Here is a 12,765-nt window from a genome sequence, read left to right as displayed (position 1 = left end):
AGCTGGGAAGTTGTAATACCCATATATATAACATCTATTAGTTCAAGAATTTTGTACAGTAATTTTAAATTGAAAAATTTGAAGTTTTGAATCCGGCGTTGTTTTCTCGTATCAAATTCATAAACCATATGTGCCATGGAATGGTTACATCGAAAATCTCTTCCCAACTATTTTGCAATTTAATATGGCAACGCTGTCAGTTTTTTTGGTCCTTAAATGAAATTGGTATATGTTTTTAATTTATCCACCTTTTCTTTAACGCATTTATGTTCTTTAATACAGGGCCGACTAACAAGTTCCTTACTTTTTCCCCTTCTACTTGCTCTTCCATTTTTTGTGGTAAATGCTGGCAATTAATTGGTTGTAATTTGGGTAGAGCAGACATTTCCATATGTCTGTGTTAGGTGCATGTGTGAATAACTCACAGTCCATTTATGATATCATTCACGAAAAATTATACTTTTTTAAACATTTCTTCGATAAATATTACAGTTTTTTTTTATCAACTTACTATATTTGAATTTAACCACAATAGTTTCGGTTGTACTATTTTGTTCCGTCCTTTCCAGGTGGATTAAAACTGAAATTGGCAAACCAATTTCTTAAGGCTTGTTTATAAATAAGTTTTCAAAATTTCTTATCACTTACCGAAAGTGTAGTCAGGTGTAATCTGAATAAAGGGAAATTAAGGCCTCTCTTGAACTGATGTGTATGAGAATTCGGTTCACCAATGGTAGCTAGAGAACCAGTTTGGATTAAGTATAGAACTTTTGTATGACTGATGCTTAGTGAGAGGGTCTAATGCTTTATTATTTAATAATTTTCTGCCCGTCCGAAATTCCATATTCGCTTATAAATAGGCCCCCTTTTAATTTTATCTGGTTGCCGTTCCAAATAAATGGAATATTTTTTTGTTCAATATAATTTAAAAGCAAGGCACAATAAGGTGTAAGGCCAAAACCATAAGCAAATAGGTAAAGCTGTGATATTGACGTAAGAGGTTAATCAGCGGTGATTTTCCACAAATAGCAGGTATTTTCCTTCCATGGTAGCAAGGATTCTATCTATTTTTGCTAACTTTCTATAAAAATTTAATTGGAGTGAGATCATTTCTTTCTTTTGGGATTTTTTATACCGAGTATGTCCACCATCTCCGTCAGACCATTTTTAATTGGTAAACTAATGGCAATATAAAATGTGTATTTTTTAGTGATCCAATACGTAATATGGTAATTTATCATAATTTGGTTTTTTAATCAGAGAGGATAGCAAAGGTAATCTAGATCCTCTTGAGGCCGTGGAGAGACCTCTATGTTGTGTTTTAAGAAGAAAACATGAATCATCAGCGTACAATGAACCTTGTTTTTTAAGCCACGGATTTCTAATCCATTAATATTAATGTTTGAATCTAATTTTAACAGCTAACATTTCAATGGCAATATAAATAGATATGCCGATAGTGGGAACAACCTTGTTTTACTCTCTCAGATAGTTTAAAAATTTTTCTGAGATGTAGCCATTCTTTACTTATTTTACACCTAGGGTTACTATACATAATTTTAACCCATTTTATAAGAGATTCCCCAAAATTGAAATATTCTAGGCATTTATTATAAACTCCAGTCGTACTTTAATCAAATAGCCTTTTTCAAAATCAGCTATGAAAACCAGACCTGGTGTCCCCGATATTTCATAGTGTTCTATTGTTCCAGTACTTGCCTTATATATCTCCAATGTATCGTCCATGTAAAAACCTGTCTGATTAGGATGAATTAATTCTGACGAAAACTTTTTTTTATTCTATGCGCCAAAGCATTTGCTAGGATTTTTGCATCACAACACTGAAGTGTAAGAGGTCTCACATTTTTTAATTGGACTGGATCTTTATATATACACTTGGGGTCGTTTCACGTAAATAACGATATCGAGACCTTCTTGTTTGCGTGTCTGATTAATCTACCATTTATATAGGAGTGGTTAAAACAAGCTTATAATAGGTCCTTTGAGTATATCAAAAAAAGTTTTTTGTATCACTTCCATCTGGTATGCCATCCAGCCTGGAGTTTTCAATCCTTAAGGCCCAATTGCATCAAGCAGGTTCTCTCTCTTGTAAATTGGCCTTCACATGGAGTCTTTCTGTACAGATGTTAATTTTCATTATTAATAGGAAAAAAATCCATACAATTTAGTTTCAGTTAGTGGAGAATGGAGGAGCCTGAAACGAAAACATATTCTTAAAGTACTTTACTTCCTCTTTTCAAAATATCATTTGGTGATGCAATGCGTGACCATCATTTGTACAAGTATTAATCATTTTTTTTTTGGTTAGCATTTCTTATATTGAAGATTGAAAAAGAATTCTGGTGCATTTTTCCCCATATTCCATCCGTTGCTTTATTTTTATATATATTACACTGGATCTTTCGTTGAATAAGTTCCTCCATTTCTTTTTGTTTTTCCTCTCAACTTATTCTGTGCCTCTACTGGTACCGTTTTTATTGCTATCCTAACTGTACTGTTTAGTCCTTCAATTTCCTTTGTTAATAGGACTCTTTTGATTCTACATTCCCTTTGTTTTATAGATGAGTACTGGAATTGCATGGCCTGTAAGGCACACTAAAAGTGTCCCATACAATAAAGGGGATCTGCTGTACCTATGTTATGTCGAAAAAGTCAGTTATAAAATCTTCTGTCCTACGTTTCTAAACAATTTATCATCTAGTAGACTTTGATTAAATTTCCAATATCCCTCGGCCCACGTGGAAATTCTGTAGAGAAATATATATGCCAAATTAGTGTGATGATTCCGACCGCATTCTTGTCCCCTCACAACAACTTTTTTAACTTTTGGTGCCCGAGAGAAGGTATAAGAAAAGTTAGTCAAGAGACCTAGCTTGATTCAGCCTCCGCGCATGTATATCTCACTAAATCAGGGTATTTATAGTCTCCATATATCCACTAATCTCCAATATATCCTGACATTCATGATTTCTTAAAGTTGCCTGAGGGGATAGTTTGTAGTGGTGTTTCTTTCCCGGTCTATAGAGGTATTTAGACGTATTAAATCTCCCCTATAATATATAGAGTCTAGGTGTTGCTTGTAGAGTTGATAAATTTTCTTTATATATTTTACAAAGAAGCTTGGATCCTCATATTCCGGACCGTATAGGTTAACAAGCATATTTTTGTTTATTGTTCCAATACATATTTAAAATAATTCCATCTACCTTGAGGATTCTGTTTGGACAACTTTGCCAGTTTGGATCAAATTATTGTTAATTAAAGCCATCACCCTTTTGAATTTCTTTGCCCATGGGAAGAATATATTTCTTTGCCCCCCAGTTTTTTTTTCACAAAACTTCATTAAAACTGTGAATGGGGGTTTTTTTCCTGTAAACAAGTAGATGATTATAATCCTTCTGCTTTAGGCCGTAAAATACTGATTCGTCTTTTCTTATTATCTGCTAAGCCATTACAATTGTACTGGCTTATATCTTATTTCACACTACCATAATGAGTACACACCTTTCATTCTGTTTAATCAGAATACTATTTTTTGTAAAACGTACTATTAAAAAAAAAAGGTAATTAAAATCAAAAATGTAACAGTAATGATTGAGTGTCTTATAGTTGTACCATGATATTTTGCATTTCTACTAAGTAAACTCCAATTGGTCCTACTATTCCACCCGCTAAAGGCCTCTCGTCGAGAATGGCTTGTTCATCCCAATCACACACCATTGTTAATTGTATTTAGTTTACTTTAGTTAAGAAATAACAAAATATATTTATTATCTCCACGTTGTCTCCATTTCTGTTACGAACTTTGAGCCGGTTCGTGACAGGTGCCAGAGTGATGACTGTCCTATTTGCTGTAATGAAGCCTGTGTGTGAGTTTTTATGTTTCATTTTCTGTWCCAGATTGACTGTGTTTTGATAAGAAAGGTCTAAAACTCAGCAACCCAAAATAAGGTTGTTTACCATGGATGGAATGTCAAACACCAGAGGGATGTATTTTGTTAGTTTAAATGTATACTTCACAATCTTGAATTTTTCTAGAAGAAACTGAGTTTCTTGAGAGGAGAATGTGAGAGAAAAATTACCTGATTTGTTTGATATTAATAGTTAGCAATTAATACTTAACAAATAGGAAGATATTTCTGTCCTGTTAGTGTCTGTGTTTTTATGGTCTCCACTCTAGTTCCCTGCAGCTAATCTATGTATGATCACTAGAGATATGATCACTAGAGATGACAAATGAGTTAAAGACTGCATTACATAGACAAGATGTGGTGGGTCTAACCAAGATAGAGATAGCCAGGAGGAGTTTAGAACAATTCCTCATTGTCTCTAAATCATCCTTGCATCTGGGAAACTAAGCCAGGGAGGGGTTGAGACAACACCAGATAACAACAGAGTGGCTCATGATGCATTTATTTATTTTTTTATCCCCCTTTTTCATGGTATCCAATTGGTAGTAGTTACTGTCTTGTCTCATCGCTGCAACTCCCGTACGGACTCGGGAGAGGCAAAGGTCGAGAGTCATGTGTCCTCCGAAAGACAACCCAACCAAGCCACACTGCTTCTTGACACAATGCACATCCAACTCAGAAGCCAGCCGCACCAATGTGTCAGAGGAAACACCGTACACCTAGCGACCTGGTCAGCGTGCACTGCGCCAGGCCCGCCACAGGAGTCGCTAGTGCACGATGAGACAGGGATATCCCTGCCAGCCAAACCCTCCCTAACCCGGACGACGCTGGGCCAATTGTGCGTCACCCCATGGGCCTCCCGGTCGCAGCCGGCAGAGCCTGGGCTCGAACCCAGAATCTCTGGTGGCACCTTAGACCACTGTGCCACCCGGGAGGCCCCTTATGATGCATATTTAGTGTCAGCTATATATAGTACTCTGCATTTGTGTAAAGGTTAGGTTACTTGGTCCAACACTCAAGGGTGTGGGGCCGGCCAGCCTCATTATTGCAATAATTAATCGATATTGAATAAAGATGATTGTTTGAAGAAATTACAGTGATTGACACTATCAAACACATCAGCAAGTGGCCACTCCATAAAAAGTGTAGGGCCAAGGGTTATTTCAACATAACTGTACCAAGGTGTTGTCGTATGTAAACAAGTGGTGCTGCAAAATAGGAAGATCTGTCTCACTGTCTGGAGGTTCTGGCTGGTATGATTGGATAGAGAGCACACAGATTATAAAGCATGTCAGTGGGCATTGGGCAATCGGGCGGGATTGTAATCCATACCCAACTCTCCAGCCAGTAAATCGTGATGAACTCACTTACCAAAATAATCCTATTTACACTCTGTAGACAATTTTGATACAAGAATAAATGTTTCTGACTCATATCAATGCCACATAGGCCATTTACCCAAACCAGAAGCCATGGATTACAGGCAACATCCACACTGAGCTAAAGGCTAGAGCTGCCGCTTTCAAGAAGCAGGACTCTATCCCGGAAGCTTATAAGAACTCCCGCTATGCCCTCCGACGAACCATCAAACAGGCAAAGCGTCAATATAGGACTAAGATCGAATCGTATTACACCAGCTCCGACGCTCGTCGGATGTGGCAGGGCTTGCTAACTATTACAGACTACAAAAGGAAGCACAGCTGCCCAGTGACACGAGTCTACCAGACCAGCTAAATTACTTCTAAGCTCGCTTCGAGGCAAGTAACACTGACCAACATGCATTCGGAATATCAACGTGTTCCGGATGACTGTGATCACGCTCTCCGCAGCCGATATGAGTAAGACCTTTAAATAGGTCAATTAAGTTTTCCAATGACTAAACAGTGGTAGCCTGATCACCGACAATGATGGAAAGGAAAGGAACCAAGCACACCTCTCAACTTCTCTGGCACTCCGGTACCCGCTTGCCGAGTGTTAGCAGAGAGACAGTCTATGACAAGGGTGGCTAGAGTTCTTTGACAATTTTTAGAGGCCTTCCTCTGACACTGCCTGGTATAGAGTCCCTAGAAAGCAGGAAGCTGGCCCCAGTGACGTACTGGGCCGTTCGCCACTAACCCTCTGTAGTGCCTTGCGGTCTGAGGCCAAGCAGTTGCCAAACACAGGCAGTGATGCAACCAGTCAGGATGCTCCTTGATGGTGCAGAGTAGAGCCTTTTTGCAGGATCTTCTGAGGACCCATGCCATCATTTTTTCAAGGTCCTCTTAGGGGGAATAGGTTTTGTCCTGCCGGCGTCACGACTGTTGGTGTGCTTGGACCAATTCAGTTTGTCCGTGATGTGTAGCACTGAGGAACTTAAAAACTTACTACCCTCGTCCACTACGTCCCCATTGACAGCGCCTTCTTCAACCTCAGGTAGGCTGAAGAAATTCCGAAATGCCTGCCCCTACCCTAGTGAATTTAAAGTCCTGGTCTACTAGGAGCAGACCGCCTCTGGGTGAGGGTTTTCTTTGTTTGGCTTATGGCGGAATACAGCTCATTCAATGCTATCTTGGTGCCAGCAAGAGAACAGCTACAAAGAATATAGATGAAAACTCTCTCGATAGGTAATGTGGTCTGCGGCTTATCATGAGAAACTCTACCTCAGGCGAGCAATGGCTCAAGACTTCCTTAGATATCGTGCACCAGCTGTTGTTTACAAAAATACATAGACCACCYCCCCTTGTCTTACTAGARGCCGCTGTTCTATCCTGCTGGTACATCATGTAACCAGCCAGCTCTATGTTGATATTGTCGTCGTTCAGTCACGACTCCCTGAATATATGATATATGTTATGATGTTAAAGTTTTTAATGTCCTGTTGGTAGTTTAATCTTCCCAATAATTCGTCCATTTTATTGTCCATAGATTGCATGTTTGCGAGCAGAATTGAGGGGAGTGGGGGTTTATTCAATCGCCTCCTACTCCTCAGAAGGCAGCCCGCCCTCCGGCCTCTCTTTCTCCGCCTCCTCTTCACGCAGATCACTGGGGTCGGGGCCTGTTCCCAAGGGAGCCGTATATCCTCCGCCTCGGGCTCATCAGAGTCGTGAAAGAAGAAAAATGATTCTGCTAGTCCGTGGTGAGTAATCGCAGTCCGGATGTCTAGAAGTTATTTTCAGTCATAAGAGACGGTAGCGGCAACATTATGTACAAAAATAGTAAAAAAAATAAGTTATAAACAAACAAAAAAACACAATCGGTTGGGGGCACGTYAKACATCTGCCTTCTGCTCCGGCGCCATTTTAGCGAACCTTCACCCCAGTCTCAGGTCCTGAGCACTCTGGAGCAGGCTTTCATCAAGGACCAATCAAGTTATAGAAACATCTCAAGGATGATCAATGGAAACAGGATGCACCTGAGCTGAATTTCAAGTCTCATAGCAAAGGGTCTTACTTTGTAAATACTTACGTAAATAAGGTATTTCAGTTTTAGATTTTTTATACATTTGCAAACATTGCTAAAAACCTGTTTTTGCTTTGTCATTATGGTGTACTGTGTGTAAATTGATGAGGGAAAAATGTATTTAATCAAATTTAGAATAAGGCTGTAATGTAACAAAATGTGGAAAAAGTCACGGAGAATGAATATTATCCGAATGCACTATATGTACATTAGTGATGTGCATCTTTCCCTTTCAAGACAATTCGATACATGGTCTTCGATAGGATACAGGAACAATAAATGTTAGTTTGAAACGATTTGGTGTGATTCGGTTTGATTCGAGAACGAATCGATGCGATTCGGTTCYATGTGATACGGTACGATTCGATGCACTAGCATTTGTTGCATCAACACATTCATTTTCCATTTGAAATTCAAATCTGCTGCTGATGTAGTCCATGAGCTGGGCCTCTCTGAGCGTCTGGATCTGTGTGTGTGTGTGTGTGTGTGTGTGTGTGTGTGTGTGTGTGTGTGTGTGTGTGTGTGTGTGTGTGTGTGTGTGCGTGCGTGCGTGCGTGCGTGCGTGCGTGCGCGCGCGTGCGTGCGTGCGTGCGTGTGTGTGTGTAAATGATGTACATATGTCTATGCTGTATGTCCTGTAGTCACCTGATCAGAGCCATAAGGGAGACAAGGGCTGCGGTCCAAACACTTAAAGACACACCCTATCGCCTCAGCCCTCAAATTAAGTGGGCACTTCTGATGACGTATCATGACGTCTGACGAGTATACACTTGCAGGGAAGGGGGCAAAGGAAGAAGGAATGGTTTTTAAATTGACCACCCTTGGTCAGAAATTCGTCACCCGTTCATCCCACGATGATTGTGTTTTCAGCCACCGGTAGCTTGTGGGTGCTTTAAATGCCCTACAGTCAATTATGAGTGCATATCTACTTATATTAAATATATCACTATTAATATATGCCTACTGTATGATAGCTAGCAAATGAATTAGCTAACTAACGTTAGCCTGCCTAGCTGGAACTTCTGAAGAAGGGAAATGTTTTATTTCTACAATTTCCAAAAGATAACTAAACAAAAACCTATATCCTTTTTTGAGACGTGTTTGTGCCGTCATGTGCATTAGTAGCACAATTTCAAATTTTTTTGCATTCGTTTTTACTTACACTTGTATGTTGACTTCTCAATTGATGTTGTTTTTAAGTTTTAGCGGATTTTTCTTAGCGGATGTAGAATCGTCACAAATTGAATTATGGGGAGTTTCAGGACTCGGAGTGAACATAACTGTACACTCGCAAAGCCAACTAAAAACGAAGACTGAGGGGCGTAAGTTGCAAACTTCCCTTGCTTGGCTAATTATTTGGACCACCCTCCAAGATGGCGACGGGGATTCCCCCAAGGGCATAAGGCAAGGGTAAGTAGACGAGGGTGTTTCTTTTAAGTGTTTGGACCGCAGCCTAAGCATCTACCACCCAACTACCACTATCAAATTAGGATAGGGGGGGGGTGTATGTAGTCTTTTTTGTCCCCCCACTMTGGTTCTGAAATCACCATCACCCAGCTAATTAACMTGTCATTTTTGCAGATTAAGTATTTCAYCTGAACCGATGAATATCTAGCAGAACTTCAGATAGCAAAACTTTGGTATCAAAACTACCAAAACTATTGCTGATGGTGAACCTGAACAATCCCAAAAAATATATTGTAAGCCCCGTTCAGTAGGTAGGCTATAGCCAGATGAGAGTCTCCGGTAGCTTACTTTTATTCTGGTAAAACACCATTTTCAACAGGGCATAGATAAAAATAGCCTAGCAAATTACATAGGTTGTCACTCAATTAATAAAACCTAATATGGTAAAAGACATTTCAGCATTTGAATGCTGAAGATGCCGCACAGATGTGCAAGATCAGGAAGAGGCCGCCTACCTTGCATTGGTCAGCGTGCAAAGCTGGCCACAGTGAGGGGAAACTGATATTGCCTAGGTTGTTCGGCATGCAAAAGGACTTYTAGATCAATGACTGTCAACACAGTTACATGCTTAGTTCSACACTGAAGGAGAGGACGCATCAGTTGTCACAAAATATGAGGTATTTTCGGAAGGTAGAAAGAAAGTAATATAAGCAAAACATTTCTGTGAATGTAATTTGGATCGGTTTGGGGCCCGCCAACCAATTAAATCTTAAACATTTGAAATGGGGACCGGTGAATCGTTACATCCCTAAAGTAGGCCTACACGCATCTCTGGAATTTGTTTAATAAGGCATTACATGCATTTTAGCAAAGATGKAAATATTCTACATGTGTTTGAAATACATTGAAATACAAAATCTGTATGGGGTCTTGATAATGGACCTTGTATTGTTTCCATAGACACCTGAGCAACATTCTARAGGCTACTTGGCATCAAACCTCACCTTCAGCTTGCAAGAAAAGGGGAGAAAACCTTTTATAGCAGGCTACTTCCTGAAATTGTCCAGTTGGACTGCTGATTTTCACTTCTATTTCAACCTATTTTCACCTGTTTGCTTCTATTAAACGTACCGATTAGGCAGAAGGCAGTAGTGGGTCTGTGTGTTGAGAATGTAGGCCCGGAGAACAGTGTTACAAAGGAGACTTCAATAGCAATTTCCTTATGGGGCTCCCTACAGGGCCAGCATTTACTATAGCCCAGGACAAACCACACTGTGGGCTTATTAACACATATACCCAGAGACAGACATACACAGTGCAAATAGACCCACACATACTGTATACACACAAACACATACACACACTGATGGCACATCAGTGTCCTGCTGTTCTCATGCGGAGAGAGCTGTGGAGGACGTCCACACACCACATTAGCTGATGTCATCAGCAGAGAGAGACAGAACATTCCACAGCAGTACTCCGCTGTGTTCACTGACTGAATGGAGTGGAAAGGGAAGCGACACACTTTTTATATATTCATTCAAATAATACTCCCTTTCAATTGGAATACCTGGATAACCAGGAAGTATAACTGTTCCATATACCTGCCACAGCCGACCTGYGATTTGAACCCATGCCACAACGGACGACAAACAGCACGGTCAATATCACTGACCCAGAACAGCCAAGGCATATGTGGTCCCAGGGTGACAGTACTTCAGGTTTCAGGAAAGCAGTAGCCATACTAACTGAGGTAAAAGTTGAGGAGTAGAGGTCTTCACGGATCCGCCTGTACCCGAATACCTGAGACCCTGTCTGGGACCCGAGCGGGTTCGGATCGAGAATTCAAAAAAATGTCACGGGGCTGGGCGGATCTGATATGATTTTCAAGGGTCTCAAGTATGTGTAATTTGAACTGAAGGGCTCGTACAGATCCGATTTATAACTGCTGCAGTAGAGAGAGAGAGAGAGAAATAATTTATGCTACTACTCTATCTTTTCACAAGAGTGTACATTGTTGTTGTTGTTGGCCAATCATAAGTCATCAAATCGGCAAGAGGCTACAGTCATAGAGCCTCCATGTGGGGCAAAAGTTAGGAGATATCTAATCAKTGGWAGATGYAWTTAAAATGACGGAATGAAAAGTTAAAGGTGAAGGATAGGCTACAACYACCAAGAGCAAACAGGTAGGCTGCTACTTAATATTCTGAATGAAGTTGTTGTAATTTGTAACTGTAGGATGAGAAAGGSCATTCACTGCAYCCTCAATTAACCTAGCTAGATAACGTTAGCTACGTAGCTTAACTAGCTTCTCCCGGTTTGATGCAGTCAAGACAGCTACTACGTAATCATATTTGATGATAAATAACCTAGCTYTGGCAGCTATTAGTCTACTATAGCGCGAGTTGGCTTGGTTGGATGCTGTCTCTCCCTGCTCCCTCCCTGTGTCACTCGCTCACAGTATGCCCCCTCCCCCGCATGCTAGAGCGGCACCTCTCTCTCCCTCATCTCACGCTTTATCAGCGCCGGTTAATAAAGTAGAGTGAAAATGATTTTTCTGCTGCTTCCCTCACTCGGATCAGACCAGTTCTGAATCCGACCAGGTCTATACGGAGCGTGTCTAGTTGTCCTCAGGTCTGTTCGGAACAGGTCTCTTTTTGGACCTGTGAAGACTTTTATTGAGGAGTAGTAGATAAAGTTAGAGGTGTTATAGACTGATAAGGTCATTGAGTTGTCATGGCGATGGTAAATCAGGCCCTATAGCTTAGCCACTGTAGCTAAAAGAGTTTGGCTGTGATATAGAGAGTTTGGCTGTGATATAATCCAGCCTTATACATCATTAGGCTGACCTTTGAATAGATTACATTAAGTCCTGTTAATGATCAGTTACGCAAGGGACCACAGGCCACGTTCTCTTAAGGCCAGAAGTGGCAGGCCAAGTAAAATATCGGAGCGGCAAAAGATGGTGAGAACAGTCAAAAACAGCCCACAGACCACCTCCAAAGACCTACAACATCATCTTGCTGCAGATTGTGTCACTGTGCATCGTTCAACAATTCAGCGGACTTTGCACAAGGAGAAGCTGTTATGGGAGAGTGATGGCGGAAGAAGCCTTTTCTGCACACACGCACAAACAGAGTCGCTTGAGGTATGCAGACGCACATTTGACAAGCCAGCTTCATTTTGGAATAAGGTGCTGTGGACTGATGAAACAAAGATTGAGTTATTTGGTCATAACAAGGGACGTTATGCATGGCGGCAAAAGAACACAGCGTTCCAAGAAAAACACTTGCTACCCACAGTAAAATTTGGTGGGGGTTCCATCATGCTGTGGGGCTGTGTGGCCAGTGTCGGTACTGGGAATCTTGTTAAAGTTGAGGGTCGCATGGATTCCACTCAATATCAGCAGATTCTTGGGAATAATGTTGAAGAATCAGTCACAAAGTTGAAGTTACGCCGGCGCTGGATATTTCAACAAGACAACGACCCAAAACACTGCTCAAAATCTACCCGGCATTTATGCAGAGGAACAAAGTACAATGTTCTGGAATGGCCATCCCAGTCCCCAGACCTGAATATCATTGAGAATCTGTGGATGATTTGAAGCGGGCTGTCCATGTTCGGCATCCATCAAACCTAACTGAACTGGAGATGTTTTGTAAGGAGGAATGGTCCAAAATACCTTCATCCAGACACTCATTAGAGGCTATGGGAAGCATCTAGAGGCTGTTATTTTAGCAAAAGGAGGCTCTACTAAATATTGATGTGATTTTTCTATTGGGGTGCCCAAATTTATGCACCTGTCTAATTTTGTTTTGATGCATATTGCACATTTCTGTTAATCCAATAAACCCTCATCACTACTGAAATATTACTGTGTCCATCAGTTATTTGATAGATCAAAATTAAATTGCTGATCCAAACACCGAATTATTATAAATGGAAATCATGGAAATTGTCAGGGGTGCCCAAACTTTTTCATACGACT

Source organism: Salvelinus sp. IW2-2015, linkage group LG8, assembly GCF_002910315.2.
Source record: "Salvelinus sp. IW2-2015 linkage group LG8, ASM291031v2, whole genome shotgun sequence".
Taxonomy (NCBI): Eukaryota; Metazoa; Chordata; class Actinopteri; order Salmoniformes; family Salmonidae; genus Salvelinus; species Salvelinus sp. IW2-2015.
The sequence above is the reverse complement of the archived record's forward strand: the minus strand, read 5'-3'. Positions refer to the sequence as shown.